The sequence below is a fragment of the Colias eurytheme genome, chromosome 12 (assembly GCF_061535395.1).
Source record: "Colias eurytheme isolate Ceu_HAF_F1 chromosome 12, ilColEury1 Martin Lab GWU primary, whole genome shotgun sequence".
NCBI lineage: Eukaryota > Metazoa > Arthropoda > Insecta > Lepidoptera > Pieridae > Colias > Colias eurytheme.
In genome coordinates this window covers 10,478,678-10,495,749 of record NC_142991.1, presented here as the reverse complement: position 1 = coordinate 10,495,749, position 17,072 = coordinate 10,478,678, and the positions used below count along the sequence as shown (strand labels likewise).

The window sequence follows — 17,072 nt, the reverse complement described above, 5'->3', positions numbered from 1 at the left end:
TGCCTCAATAATAATTGTATTAATGTACGGTGTAAAAGTTAACGCTACCGTATTAATTATCATGTAAATGGCATATGTCACATCCCCCCTCTTTGTGATCTACAAAACCCCTCTTTAGGGCAGTCATTCCCCTCCATATAACGGTACAGGCGGGGCTTGCGCGGAAAACACCAATCGCTGATATGCTGCGCGCGCGCCGATGATCTAAACGAATGATCTAGCTTACTTGTCATTTCGCGTGCGCCCGATTGGTCGCTGATAACCTTTTTGGCAATCTATTTTACGCGCGCATTGATTTACTAAACATAAATGTCAACTTTGACCCAATTATCATTGGGACACAGTTGGAGTGAGTGTAATTAATGAATTATTAATGCATAGTTCAAATACATTATTGGAGGAAGCGACGACAAAATAGCGGAGCATACGCCGTGTTTTATGGCATGGAGAAAATAACGGTAAACGCGACCTTCCCACCCGACGGCCGCGTGTCGACTGACAGATGAGCGCGGGTTAACCTCTGATAATAAGAGGGAGACGGATATAGGTAGTGGTAGGCGTGCGAGCGGGACGGCAGATGTATCTTCTTCGGTGAAGTGCAAGATTGTACAGTCACATACGAGCCACATCCGAGTGAGCTTCGAGACGGTTTGAATAACGATTTGATGCGCGTGCGCAGACGTACCGAAATTCGCGCTTTTTTTAAACTAGTCAAACTCTTGTGGTCGGATTGTGGTTGTGTTGTGATAATATGAGATCGTAATAGTGATAAACAATAACTTTTGAAACAAAGGAGGTTTTTTGTGAGCTGTTTTTCGAGAAAATCACCGTGAGTTTTTTTTTATTAATTGTGATACAATTTTTATTTGTAAATTTTGTGTATTAAAATTAACAAATAATGACTTAATAAATATAAAAAGCCCAGTTTAATGGAAACAGAATACGAATGTATTATGGAATATTAAAGATGCATCAATAAATAAATAAATAGAGGCTCTACATTACATAAAAATGGTATAAAAATAATCTTGTACTACAATCAAATTACGTAGGCGTGTCACCTGTTTTATGGGCAGAATCTCGGGCTAAAGATCAAACAAATAAAAATATTTATTTGACCTGAATTACCATTTGAGACTTTGCTGTTTAATTTTATAGAGATATGAATTTTTATCTGAACTTACACCTGTTTTTTTTTAATTTGCACTGATAATTTTAATTGAAGTTTTAATTTTAATTGTTTATGTTTACCTATGCTGATAGTATCTAAACAGATTTACACAAGGATCCTAATTGTTGCATGATGTTGTTTATTTTCCGTAAAAAAATCTAGATCAGATTATCATATTTTTATTTTACATTTTTTACACTTAATATTCAAGTTATGTTCATTAAATGACCTATTTATTTTATAATTATATAGATAAAGGTTTAGTGACCTCTGACTTGATTTTATAGGAGAGTTCATAAAATTTAAGAATGTATAAATACATTGTTATAATATATTTTATACAATAACTAACTTCCTCAAACGCAGAAAATAGTCATACCATTATTTGATTTGAATTATTAAACATTGCATAGAATAATACCTTAATTTTATCAATGTAGAGACGAGAGTATTATTACGAAGCATAGGACGTATAAAGAAAAGACTCCAACGGGAGTGCAGCGCTGAATATCTTCACGCTAATAATTGTCAATATAAAATTACTTTATTAAAAGGCTTCAAATATTAAAATGAACTGATATTTGCTTTTTTAAATTATTATTTCCTAAATTGTAAAATGAAGACGTCTCTTCTCATACGAAAACAAAAATAGTTTCATCAAGTAATAATGTAACAAACAGCATTTTATCTATAATTTTTATAGCATTACGCCCCCGGATTTCAAACTGGTAGGCTTATCAAATTGTAATTTCGGGTATTCTGGTATTTGGCGGTGATTGCTATCATAGGAGCGGTCAGTGATACAGCTTTCATGCGCAGGAGTAAAGATGTTCTAGCCTCCGGGCATTATCTACTAAGTTGCAAAATATATCGGATCTTTTATTTAGGTTGTTAAACAGGTAGCTGTGTTTTGTTTTATGTAATGAAGTTGCTTGCTATATTACCGTATACAATCTTAATAATACGATATATTAATAACTTCGTGTCCATGTTTTTGTCATCAACTTTTAGTTACAGTGAATTTCGATTAATAATAAAGTTATGTCTGGAAAACATTAAAACAAGTCGACAAACTAATATAAGCTCTACATATTCAATTGAAAATTAAACAAAATGTATAATAATAATAATATCGTTGTTATAAATAAATAGATATCCGCCCGCGGCTTCGCGGTTTTAAAGAAAAACTCCCATTCCCGTGGGATTTCCGGGATAAAATCCTATGTGTTAATCCAAGTTACCCTCTATATGTGTGCTAAATTTCATTGTAGTCGGTTCAGTAGTATTTGCGTGAAAGAGTAACAAACACACACATCCTCACAAACTTTCGCATTTATAATATTAGTAGGATACATAAATTTTAAACAATAATATTATTATTGTTTATGTTTATCTATTCTGATAGTATTTAAATTGTTTAAGTATTAGCCAGTATTATCTAAACTTTCTATCCTCCTAATTTTTACATTGACTATACGAAAAAACTTTTAGATGGGTCAAATCATTCATGTTTTAGTTTATTTTTAAACCTGAGCTTGAGTTTACCATTTAATTAATTTTATTATGCTACAAGACCAACGATGTTAACATTCATTATGTCTTGAACTACAAGAAAACTTGTTGTAGTTCGTAAAACTCAAGTAAAAAATGGTTGATTGAACGTGAAGTGATGATAAGGCTATATTTAAATATCCATAAAAGAAAAGGGACTCTATATAAAAGGAATAATGCACATTTTTGTTTGCTAAATAAAGTATGTGTGTTAAAATTATGATATTATGATAGTTTGTTAAATACATCTATTAAAATTGCGTTATAAATATTAAATTGTTTAAAAGCTTAGTGTAAAATAAGCATATTTGTTCTCCTTGAGGGTTACCATAATCCACCACGCTAGCCAAGTGCGGGTTGGCAGTTGTGACATGTCGTCGAACTTTTGATTCTTTGATTTGTCGGTTTCTTTACTATGTTTTTCTTCACCGATTGAAACAATAATAAATAAATAAGGACATTTTTCGCACACGGCACGATGTGATCCCATACTAAGCTTTTCGCTTGTGTTATGGAAACCAGGCTGATAAACTTACATAATATATATTTTAAATATATACTTATATAGATAATTAACACCCATTTAATGGATTGATAAATTGAAAAATCAATTAAATTTTAGCACGTTCTACTCTTTAACCCATTGAGCCCCAAGCGGCCCGATCGGTCCCAGACACAATAGATTTTCTATTGTGTCTGTGGTTCCGGGGCCTGAGTTATCAACAGGATACTTCTGCTCTTAAAATAATAGCGTTCTATTTCACATTTGATAGACATTAACAAATATTCACATGCCATTATAGTTACATTTATATCATAATATAGTTAAGTATTGCAAAGAACATTGATTTTAGAATGAACTTTAACATGGCGAGCATGCATCACCATCAAGCGTGATTGATTGCAATCTAACAATGTGTGTATAATATACTTTTAACTACCATAGTGATTGTTAGTGTTTGTTTTAATCTATACATATAAAAATGAAACCCGTTTCACGTTTTCACGGCATCACGCGTGAACGGTTGGACCGATTTCGATAGTTAATCCTTTTTTGAATATAATCCTTGAAGTACGAGGATGGTTCTTATGTAGAGAAAACGTAAATATGTACCACGGGCGAAGCCGGGGCGGACCGCTAGTATACTTTAAATTGCAAACTAGAGCTTCATATTTGTAACTGTTTTTAATAATGTTGAATAAAAGCCTCTTTGTATTTATTTTCAACAAAGGAAAAGAGTAGCAGGTTGTGTAGGTACTTCGGAAATTTTTGTGGAGACCTACTTCAGAACTTTTGACTGGGTAAACTGCTTTTGATAATATTTTTTTATTTGAAAGCGGGGTGCCTGCTATGTCGCATTCTTATTTAACTTTGGATTTGTTCTGATAATTTGAAAGTGGTTCAAAGGTTTCTGTAGAAAAATAATTACCTATTTTATGTTTATCTCTTATTGATAATAATGTTTTGCTGTAGTTTTTTTTTATAAATATGAGATATCTTTTGCAATTGTAATATTGCATTCTATAAATTATAATTTTATATAGGTACCTATATAAACAAAAGTAAAAACAATAATTCCGTGTTGTCGACCCTCATCAAAAGTTTAAAAAATAAGTGTTAATTTAAATAATTTAATTGCTTGTAAAAATTATACAAGTCTGATTAGTTGACAGGGCTAAATGGTGCTTATTTTTTGATGAAAAATTTAGACAGATTAAATTATATGCTGACTACCTGTTTCTTATAACTTTGACATGAAGTTAAGTGTTAAATATCTATCAAATATATTGTAGGTGTATGATTTTAAGAATTGTAAGGATGTGTTTTAAAAAAAAGAAACGACAGTATACGTATATTAAATTATAAAAATACTAGTGGCTTCGCCCGTGGTACCTACATGTTTAAACTATCCTATCTCTCAAGTTGGATCAAACTGCACATGGTGTGCGTATTTTATTATAATCGGTTAAGTGGTTTAGGAGTCCATTTAGGACAAACATTGTGACTCGAGATTTATATATATATATATATATATATATATTAAAGATGTGACTTAAAAGACTCTTATACTCAATCCTTAAAAGATTATATTATTAAAGGTTTAAAGACATATATTTTCATTAAGGCATGAAGTCACTTACACGAGAAACTTAATTTTAAACATAGGTATATATTATAAAAGTTATCATTCGTTAGGTAAAAAGTAGGTTATTTACATAAGTTAGGTACTCATTCATTGCATACATTAATGTAGTAAGAATATATATATATAAAAACATACAATATTCTCGTATTATTATGTAAAATGATGAAATTTTAAGAAACAAAAAAGTGGCTTATTCACTAGATCAAAATTAACCACGCTCAAATTTCGCAAGAAGATAGACGGAAAACGTAAAGTTGGTTCATTTTTTTGACAAATGACGTCAAAACCATACAGTTACAGTGCCACAAACTTAACTGACCCGGTGACGGATGTCACTGATGTCGATTTTAGTGCCGCTAAATAGTATTTCCCCGGATGCAAGGGTAAAAATAATGTAATTGCCAATGGTGTAAATTAACATTAATAAGTAACTTTTTATTTATACAAAATATTCCGTATGAAAAGTCTGTGAAAATGTGACATTTCAAAAAGGCGGCACGTAGTTCCAGTTTTTGCCACCGGGTCAGTTAAGTTTGTGGCACTGTACTTTCACGAATCTGAGATTTCGACGATCTTGATCAAAACACTATTAATAACAAAAGAAAAAGGCTCCACCGCTTAAAATAAAAAGATTGCAAAATTCCTATCATCATAAATATAAATGTGGCCCAATTATTAAATTAATAAAGCGCACATAAATGTGAATGGAAAAGATTTAGAACAATCTAGTGCATGTCATAAATACACGGAATGATACGGATTTGAGACGGAATTGTCTAATCGGCTTATACAGGGTGTTTCGGAATCGAATTTACGAAGTCGTTTCATTAATCAGAGCGCGAATATAGATTACTAGTGGTCCGCCCCGGCTTCGCCCGTGGTACATATTTCGCAATAAAAGGTAGCCTATGTCCTTTCTCGGGTATCAAAATATCTCCATACCAAATTTCATGCCAATTGGTTCAGTAGTTTAGGCGTGATTGAGTAACAGACAGACAGATAGAGTTACTTTCGCATTTATAATATAAGTATGGATTATATGAGAATACTGCTATAGCTATACAATAACCGTTTAAAAATGAGTTGGAAAATTGTACGAGCTTTTTAAGATCATTATATCTACAGATAACTAGCTACGCCCCGCGGTTTTACCCGCGGAAGAAGTTTCACTATTTTATTTATAGGTGTGGTTTAGGTTTGAAAGCATTATTAGTACCTATTTATTGTTCGCAATTAGACACATTCTTTCAAAAATAAATTTTAAGAATTCAATGTAAGAGCTAAGTGCAATCAGCACATAAAATAGAGTCTTTAATTTTTTTTATCGTTAAAGCGGGCAAACGAGCAGGCGGGTCACCTGATGGAAAGTGATGCCCGCCGCCTATAAGCATTCGCGATGTTAGGGTCACCGCGAATGTGTTGCCGGCTTTTGAGATAAACTATTTTTAACTAGCTGTGCTCCGCAGTTTTACCCGCAGTGCTCCGCTCCTGTTGGTCTTAGCGTAATGATATATAGCCAGCCTTTCTCGATAAACGTGCTACCTAACGCCGAAATAATTTTTCAAATCGGACCAGTAGTTCCCGAGATTAGCGCGTTCCAACAAACAAACTCTTCAGCTTTATAATATTAGTGTTAGCAATAAGACACATTTTTACAACAATACATTTAATTTTTTTGAATAACAATGTAAAAGCTAAGTACAATCAGTACAAAAAACACAGTCCTTCAGATTTTTTCTTTCAAGAATTAAAGAACACGCTGTATATGCAGAAAATTCTAATTTAATTACTCCACATGCGGTCGAGGTGTTTCGATAGACGTATTAACGGTGTTTTATGATATACATTTGGAATATCGTCGTGAGAATTGGTCTTCATATCAATAAACATACATCACAGCAGACCGATTGACAGATATTTTTTATATAAATTTATATAGATATTTTTTATTGTTATTAGTATAGAACTAGGTTTTGGTTTTGAGAAATCATTCGAACGTATTACATCATAGGTTAAGACAATTGAATTTATTATGTTATTGCAGTTATAAATCGCATCTGAGACAAATTTATTAGTCTTTGCTATTGCTGTAAAAGCTAAATTTTTGTGAGTATGGTCTTATATAATTCATTCACGCAAAAACGGCTGTGATTGTTCTATGCAGTTGTTGGGTTTTGCATAACAAACTGATAGGTATATGTATATAAATATTTACATAAGAAAATGATGAAGAATTTCATGACAATTAATTTGTTTTACATTAGAAATTCGTATTATAGTATAATTAAAGAAAAACTAAACCAACAACTACAATACGATAACATAGATATACTACATACTACAATATGATAGATATTTATTTCATATTCATCAACCCGTAAATTAAAATACAATTTTCAGATCACGCTCCAAACGTTGTTTTAAATTACTCATAAACATGTACCATAATTCAATAGTTACATCATTATTACTATTAATCGTGTATTTGAACACGTGTATAATTATTTTATTTGTTTTTATTAAAAAACGTGATTAAAACTTGTTTTAATACAAGAATCACACAATGCTTTGGTACATAGATGAGTCTGGTTGAGATTTGAATAAATTATGTTAAAATCGGTTTAAAATAATAAATTTAAACACGTGCTATATCTACGATCCAGTCACGAATTCTATCATTCAATTTATTACGGAATTATTTTTGAAGAATTAATTTCCAATTCCCAATTAATTTTCTTTTTAATTTCGTTTATTGCTTGATTGTTATACATTATTGGATTTATTATATTCATTATTTTCTGTCTCATTCTATTGCATTGGAAAAAATAGCACTTGTAATCCAGAAAATATATATTTGTACAGAGTTTGAGTAAAACAGTTAAGATTCGTACATCATGGTTATATAACAAAAAAACAATTTTATTTGTACATAATTTTAGAAAACAGTTTAGTTTCGTACATCACGTACATATTAAATAACAAAAATCATTTTTTGATATAGGACCTAACGTGGGCTTAAAATAAAAAAGGCTCTACATTTTTCCGACTTTTTCTTACTTTAAAAAAATATTTTTTCTTATTGTATATTTTAATTAATCACTATATCGAACGGCATTTTAATAATTAAAATCATAACAATAAATCACGTATAAAAGCCTTAAAACACGTCAACTATCAAGCTAGAAAGTATGGGTGCGCCTGCGGTCAACGGTTGTGACATTCTACGAACAAATTTTATGTTGTTGGCTTTTATTGCGTATTTACAAGTAGATTTACATGTACGAAGAATCTTTAATATAATTTGTGGTTATTAAATCATCAGGTAACTATGTAGTTTGCAAATTTTTTGCAATGTGGAAATTTCAATAATGTTGCTCTTTTTTATAAAAGGTCAACTGAACTGAAATTAAATATATTACAACTATTATATTCAATTCGATATACAGATAGATTTCATTCGTGATAAGCACGATACATAACGTAGTATATTTTTTGATAACATTCTTAAAATTAACAGAAACCTTAACAGAAACAGAAGAAATAAAAAAAAAACAAAGTTTGGTGAGAGAAGAAGAATTCCAAAAATTTGCAAATAAGGGGTATTTTCAAAATAGATATCTCAAAAGTCAAATGACTAACGAATGAATTTTCTTCATAATGTCAAAGGCACGGCATAATTGTATTTGTTAAAAACCAAATTAAAACATAATTAAGAGCTATGAATATATTAAACTAATTAGGAACTCAAAATTGTGTTTCCATTAACGTTAGGAATAAAATTAACATGTTATTTCATTCTGCCATCACTTCATCAAAATAGACATCTATGTATACATATGAAATCTATACTTAATATTATACAGCTGAAGAGTTTGTTTGTTTGAACGCGCTAATCTCAGGAACTGCAGATCCGATTCGAAAAATTATTTCGGTGTTAGATAGCCCATTTATCGAGGAAGGCTTGTAGGCTATATATATATATATATCTCGCACATACCAACAGGAGCTGAGCACTGCAGGTAAAACCGCGGGGCACAGCTTGTATGAAATATACAGAACCAAAAAATAAAACATATATACAAAAAAGGAAATTCAGAGCGACTTAATTAATACATTTATTATCATCCAGACTATTGAATAGATAAGGCCTAATATTTTATTGTATTTTTGTTTATTTCGAATAGAATATAGTGGTAATAGATATATATATATATATATATATATATTGGCATAGCGGCCAAATGCTATAAGTTATATATTTTGAGAAATTAAAATTCAAACCTGAAACCGCACCTATAATAAAGTAGGACTATTTTGGCCTAGGAAATAGTAAAAATAATGTATTATAATACTTATAAATTTTTATTATTACTATACTGTTTTATAGATATAAAAAATTTCATACTCTACAATTATTTAAGACGCTTTCAGCTTCATCTGTATGTTTGTCTGTAACCGACTTCTTTATACCCAAGGATTAGAGACAATACAATAATTTCATGAGTTTAAACGTGTTTTTAGTTTTTTAATATGTTAATAATTTTGTACAAGATCATAGATTGAAATTATTGAAGTGAAACTTCTTTATCGGGGTTGGAAAAAAATTAGTGTAACATTTTTTCGTTACGCGTGACATTTTTCCGTTATGCGCCATCTTTTTCTTATCCCTACCACGCGTGATTCGACGTATTTCTGTAAAGTTGCATATAGTAAATTATTTTTTGAAAAATAAGGTCATAAAGAAGTTTCACTACTTACGTGTGTACACTAGTACACGCACACATTTTTTTTTCCAAAACTTACGATATTTTTAATTAGTAGAATCTTTTATATTTAAAATAAATGGAAGCATTATCAAACATACTATTATACTATAGTTAATGTGGAGGAATGCTCATCAAAATGCCTGAGGTATCTAATTGGATGTATCTTAACGATTTTATCTTGGAGTATCGAATTACTGGCTGTATGGCATCTGAATTGAGGTTAGGTTAACGCATGTTTTTCTTAATAAAAATAATGAATATTGGGTATTTCTGTATATGTTAAAAATTGATTATTATCATTGAAATAGTGTAAAAATTTTGTGAAATAATTTTAATTTACTTTTGTATGTGAAGTAGGTACATAATAATTTTCTGAATAAGACCTAATTCAAAAGACTAGGTACAATTGTTTTTAAATAAAGTAGGTAGGCTTTTCTAGTTCTGAATTTAAACATAAACGTTAAAACTAGGTAACTAGGTAATGTATAGAAAATAAAAATTAACCTACTTATAAAAAAAATATTATCCAAACTCTAGTGAAATAATATATACACAGATATAATAGAAACATTATAGTATAACATCCTACACTATAATAAATCGATACTGTATTTTTATTTCAACACCACAATTGAATGAAAATATCTAAACAACCGCTTAGTATGTAAACAGCCTAAAAGCGTTTCACAATTTCGATTTACATAGATAATATTTTATTAGCCCGGTCAAGATTTGGACTAATATTTGTGGTTACGTCACATGTGTCTACTTTATTTTGTTTTTTTTTTATTGAACGTTTTTTTGGGTAGTGCTATAGAGTACCTACCTAGCGAGGACAATGTAAGCGTGTTGTATATGAATATGAAAATATTATGATATAGGTACTGAAGTGCTTTTGTCTAGTGTGTGTGTGTATATTGAGAAAACACATCTGACCAATAACAAAAAATGAAATTGAACAAGCAAATGAAGCTTTAAATTCAAATTTAATTAATTATTATTTCCATAGTAATATGCATAGATACGAAATAAATATCATAATTCCAATAGCTTTAAAATTATTGACATTTGGACTGTCACAAGTTCTAAAAAGCTTAACTATTATGCTCCACTTGTTTTTATATTTAAACTAGTGGTCCGCCCCGGCTTCGCCCGTGGTACATATTTCGCAATAAAAGGTAGCCTATGTCCTTTCTCGGGTATCAAAATATCTTCATACCAAATTTCATGCAAATTGGTTCAGTAGTTTAGGCGTGATTGAGTAACAGACAGACAGACAGAGTTACTTTCGCATTTATAATATTAGTATGGATGAAAAAAAATGGCAAACAAGATTGTTTTTTTTTGAAAATTTGTCATAATTGTTACCCTCTCAAAAATCAATTATGTATATCTACCTATAGTGTAGCAAAAAAAATACACATTTATACGTATACGTAAGTAACAAAAAACCATAACACCTTTTTCTAGCGCAGTCGGACCCAAAAGAAACGAAGCAAAATATAATTATGGACTATTTATATCGGTCCAGTTTCACACGACACGCGCGGGTCAAGATCTGACCCGGAGTCAAGAGTGATCGCTTCTAATTCACTCTATTTTAAATTATGTTTCAACTTTTGTGATGTGTGTAACTTGTGAAATTAGTTTGGCAACGTAGTTGTATATAAAGTTTTATTAGAAGCAGTTTCAAATAAACATAAATAAAACGGAGTTGATAATAAAATTACTTTTAAAAGTTTTAAAATATAAGATTGAATAAAGGGAAGAAGCAAAGTTAAAGTTAGTGGAAGTACCTAGTAGTTAATTACGGAGAGTAAAAGTTATCATTAGACTAGCTGCGCTCCGCGGTTTCACCCGCGTGGCTCCGCTCCTGTTGGTCTTAACTCTTATCGTGATGATAATAATATATTATAGCCTTTAGCTTTCCTCGATGAATGGTCTATCTAACAAAGAAATAATTGGACCAGTAATTCCTGAGATTAGCGCGTTCAAACAAACAAACAAATAAACTCTTCAGCTTTATAATATTAGTATAGATAGAATAGGATTCTGTATAGAATAGGTCTACGTTTCTTACATATAGGTAGCAAAAATAACAGTAAAATAATTTATTAAATTGAGAATAACGAATACCTACGTGATCGTTTACAGAAGTGACCACATTGAGGTGCATCGATAACTGCTAAAATTTGCAACGTCTTGCTGTTATTCACACCAATGATAATATTTAACTAAAATAATATGTACTTTACAATACATAACCTTACAAACCTAGCAAGATAATTTACTTAAAATATCTTTCTTGGTTCAAACGAACTACATTTACCTCAAGTCTTGTTCCAATTTAAATCACTCTGTGAACTCTAGCCTCATCGTTACAACTGACAAGCCGTCATCCAGCGCTGTCAAGCGCTGACATCCGCGTTGACTTTACACGTCAAAATTCCTAACATTCTACGTCAGATGAGTTAATTCGAACGAAAGCACTTTAGCGCTTTTTTGTGCGCTCCGATTGATTAGCATAATATAAAGCTGGGGATACATTTGTGACATTTGGAACTAAGTGAACAAATTAGATTGTTGATTACTATGATTGTGTTTATAAATGCTTTAATGGATACGCGGCTTTGTTCGGTGCATTTACGTCAAAATATGAACATAGAGCTAGAGCCTAGAGCAAGAGCATTCTTTCATGATCTTTTAGTTCAAACGGAAACTCGTATTCAGTGTTGTTCAGTATTAGAACAACGAAAGAATGCTCTACGCCTGTTTACACTAAAATAATTTAACATTTGTGGTTAGAATGAGCATTCGCTTGATGAAAATGTACCGTTAGACGTTGCAAATAGTGTTGTAAATAAACACAAAATTTGACTTTCAAGGCCGTTCGTCAACAATCCATAATTTGATGAAGCAAAAAATAAAATTATATCTTACAAGTATTATTTCCAAATGTTATCATAAAAATAACTACTGTTAGGATACTTCCTGTGTTTTATATACCCGAGAACTTTATTTAATCATCTGTCTATGTAGATAAAACGAAACATTTATAGGTATACTTACTTTATATAGGTACTACTTACTTTCAGATTCAGGTGACATAACGAATTACTTTAATAAACAAATTTATTAAACCCTTCCTTAAATATAAAGAAAGAAAGAAAGATCATTTATTTGACTCCACAATAATAATTAATAACAAACACAATTGACACAGAATACAATACTTAATTCAAATTAAAACAACACAACATGAAACAAAACAATACAAGTATAATAAATGAAAGAGTAAAATAAAATAAAATGAGGCCGAAAAGTGGAGCCAAGTCAAATAAATATGAATCCATACAACATAATAACAAAACATCAACAATATATCTTCAATTAGCTGTCAAAATGGCCACCACCAAGATAACAAACACTTTTCCTTATTAGCCCTTAACGAGTTCAAAGGTCCATTTCATCACAAAGTCATTTTAACTCGCACCGGTAAGTACGTAATTTCTAGAGACTCCACAATACATGGCTATGAAGCGATCGTAAAATTCTATTCAAAACTTCACTTTCTTCGATCGTAAAACAGTGGTAAAACTAGAAAACGCAGTTGTCAAGCCTCAAATGTTTTTCTTGGGAAACTTTATGGAGTTTCCTTGTGTGTAAGCTTATGGTGGGAGGGAAATGATGTTTTCATTTTCAATAAACAATAGTTTTATTTTCCTAAATAATATGAAACCCAAAAAGGTCATCAGTTTCATTTCAGTTTCCAAAGATAATTTTATGCATTTGAACTAAAAAATACTTATTCTTTACTTTCGCTACAAACAGTTTTTCTAAGCAAAATTTTTTAAAAGTTTTGAAAGTATTTCCAAGTTTGGAATTAGTTTGAATAAGATGTTTATAATGAAACCAAAAAATACTATCTAAACACGTGTTATTGATGTCTGTAAATTATTGGTTAACTTTTTATTGGTAGAACAATGAAATAGAAGAAAAACATTTCAAAATTAACTCTTGATTGTATCTTTATTCATTATCATTTAAAGAATCCAATTTAAATACGGATCACCAATTAATACATTTATGAAATGGGCATTTAAACAGTTGAATAGATTTACCTTGTTAAATATTTTACGAGTTTTAAAATACCCCATAATATACGTTTTGTATACAATTTAAAGATAATAAAAATATATTTTTATTTATTTTAATTAGTTTGAATGAGTTCAAAATTTATCAGTTTCTGATGCTATCTCTAAACTAATGTGGTTATAAAACGCAAGCAAAATTCAACTTACGGAATATACATATATGTAAATTTAAGTTGGATATTACGAATTTAGTATCGCCTTATGTGAAAATGGTTATTTTATGATCCTTACCAGGGATGAGTTAATTTGCTTTCGAATTATTGGCTTTTATATTTTAATACGATATCAATTTATGTGTTAAGTTTCATGATGTAATAATGAACAGATTAACGATTGATTTTGATATAAATTGCTAAACTCTGAAGCTTTGCCGCTGTTAATATTATGAGACTGTATTGTAGTCGTTTAACAAGATGATTTTAACTGCAGTATCATAGAATCTAACATTATTTACAATTTATGTTATAACCCATATCTCAAAGAGTATGAGTAGCAATAATGCACATTTTTGCAGTTGAGTTTGATTATATGCCATAGAAATAAATTTAATTTAATTTAAAATTAAACAATAAATACCCATAAAAATATTGTTTAATCAAAAGTTCCTATAAAAGGGTAAATAGTATGTTGCAGATTCTTCTCTGTAAAGCTGATGAATAAGTTGTTGTTTATTAAAAAAAAAGTATGTGTTTGAGTAGCAATTAAAAAAGTTTTTGAAGTGAAACTTCTTTAGGCGCGTTGAAAGTAAAATTTCAAGGTCGAGTCATGGCAATACCATCACGTTACGGAGTAAAGCAACGATTTTGGCATCTTTGAATCTTGCCAAAATATTTTCACTTCTGACACGTGTGTTCGGTACACACGTTCTTTTTGTTATCAATTTTAAGGAGAAGAAAACGAGGAACTTTATGAAGCAGTTAAATTATTCAACTATATAAATAAACTAGATTGTTCCACTGACATTTCCTGCGGCCTCATTCAAAGATACATTGTATTATTAAAAACATATGTATGTACATGTGACTGTAATTAATGCCCCTTATTACTGGCTAGTCAGTGACTTACTAGATATTCAGATAACGGTAGTAAAGTTTATAATAAATATTAGTAATGCTGTTTGTATGTACATTGAAATTTCGTAATTTAATTTATTTTTAGTGCAATTAGTTGAAGATATTCTAGATTTGTTTACGGCTTATTTTTTACTAGCTGTGCTCCGTGGTTTCACCTGTATTGTTCCGCTCCCGATGGTCTTAGCGTGATGATATTATAGCCTTCCTCGGTAAATGGGCTATCTAACACCGAAATAATTTTTCGAATTTTTGTTCAAACAAAAAAACTTATCAGCTTGATAATATTAGTATAGATGAAGTGAAAAAGTATGGAAGCAATAAGGTATATTTTAATATACATAATTAAGTTTAATGTTTATACTCCAGGATTCGCTATTAAAAATACATACCTACCTAATTGAAAGTGATTAATTAGGTACATTTATTACAAAAGTAGGTATACCTAGTAAAGTATCTTGCCCACAAAAGTAATATTGTTATTATTTATTATTTTAGTCCAAAAATATCCTACTAATAAATATTAGTCTGCAACTTTTTATTATTTAAATAACAGACCACACACAGTTCATTCATTTTTCTCTTAATAGTGGCTATTAAAATCAGATCTGCAAATTTCTACCCACACTCATAAATTATATATTTACGAAATCTATTATTCGGCCATAAAACTAAGCTGAGTGCACATTAGCAAAGATTATGATTACATGTGTCCAAAACACTCATTAGAATCGCCTTGCTTCTATTATAAGGCCATTACTGATCGGTTACAATGGTTTGTTCCACTTGGAACTGGAGATAATGGGTTGATTATTTTTTATTATCAAGAAATTTGAAAAGAATATGTAAGGTCACACCGGTCTTGCTAAGGTGTAGTCGATATTCTTGGACGATGACACTTTGATGCTTTAGGTGCCTCACAATTGAAGAATAGATCAATTTTGGGATAGATACCTCCAACATAAAAATATTATGTCGGTTACTTTACTTTATATATTTATTGATTAACATAATAATATGTTATCATTGAAAAAAAACATAAACATTAGCAATTTATCAAGTTTTCGGCATATGATAATGGACATATATAGCACTCTCTAGCTATACAAATGAAAATTAGGCTCTAAGCACAATTCACTAGTACAATTCAGAACACACCATTCACACGCCAGTCGTAATAATATTTTGATACGTGGGAAAAGCAAGTAGAGCAACCTTTAATCTCCTCACTTCTTTGCGGAAATAATCATAAAATAAATCATTACTTCAATTAAATAATCGATGATTGATTGACAGATTGCCTCTTAATTTGTTCACTTTACAACTTACAAATTAATTAAGATTACTGCGTTATTTGAAAGTGGATTTCGTAATTATAGTAAGTTTATGAGCACGTAAAGTTGTAATGAGAAGCGGTGGAGCATTGGTTACGTTGGACTTCCAAAAAGTCGCGGGTTCGGAATCAGATGAAAACAGATTTTATAGGAGAAAATATGATATTTTTAAGGGCATATTTTAGAAATGGTAAAAGAAACGATGACAATATTCATATTAAGTTGCAATATTTAAAAAAAAATGTTTTGTTTTTGATTACAAAAATTAAATTCTTTAACGATACACAACACCATGTATAATATAATAATAAAAAGTCATTTAAATATCACACATAAAACATGCCAGTAAAAACCAAACTTACAAACTTAAAAAACAAACCAGAATACCATGCAAAAATTATCACTACAAGTCACAAAAAAGTACAATACAGTGAAAATAATTTTAACCCCCCTCGCCGTCCGCGTCGTACGGTTATTACGCACGTCAGTTGCAACGGGTCAAAAAATGACACATTTTGACACGGTACTGAATGAGCTTTCGACATAAGTGCAATTGTGCGGCGTCATTGTTGCTTTTATCCAGGCTGACAAATATTTGGAAAGCTTTTGACGTGTGTGGGCGTTGGAGGATATGGATTTTGGTCGTGTTATTGCTAATGCACGCCAGCTGGAAGAAAAATATTTAAAAAACGGCTCTATTTTAATAGTTCTTTGTAAAATGTCTTCTCATCTACAAGTAATATCGTTGGTCTCATCTAGTGATTTTCAAAATGAGTTCAGTTTATACATAGATTAACAAACCGACAAAATAACAATATGTAAATCTTGCACATTAATTAATACATCCTTTGTGTCTGCAAACTACAATAAAATAAATTA

General features: G+C 30.5%; 1 protein-coding gene across 1 annotated transcript in view; it reads left to right on the top strand.

Annotated features, from left to right (window-relative positions):
* Positions 1–246: 246 nt before the first annotated feature.
* The window catches only part of LOC149904241 (uncharacterized), a 121,373-nt gene continuing 104,547 nt past the window's right edge, over positions 247–17,072 (top strand). The window contains exon 1 of the mRNA XM_090108124.1: positions 247–829. The gene's annotated coding sequence lies outside the window, so the exon portion shown is untranslated. The remainder of the gene's footprint in view (positions 830–17,072) is intronic.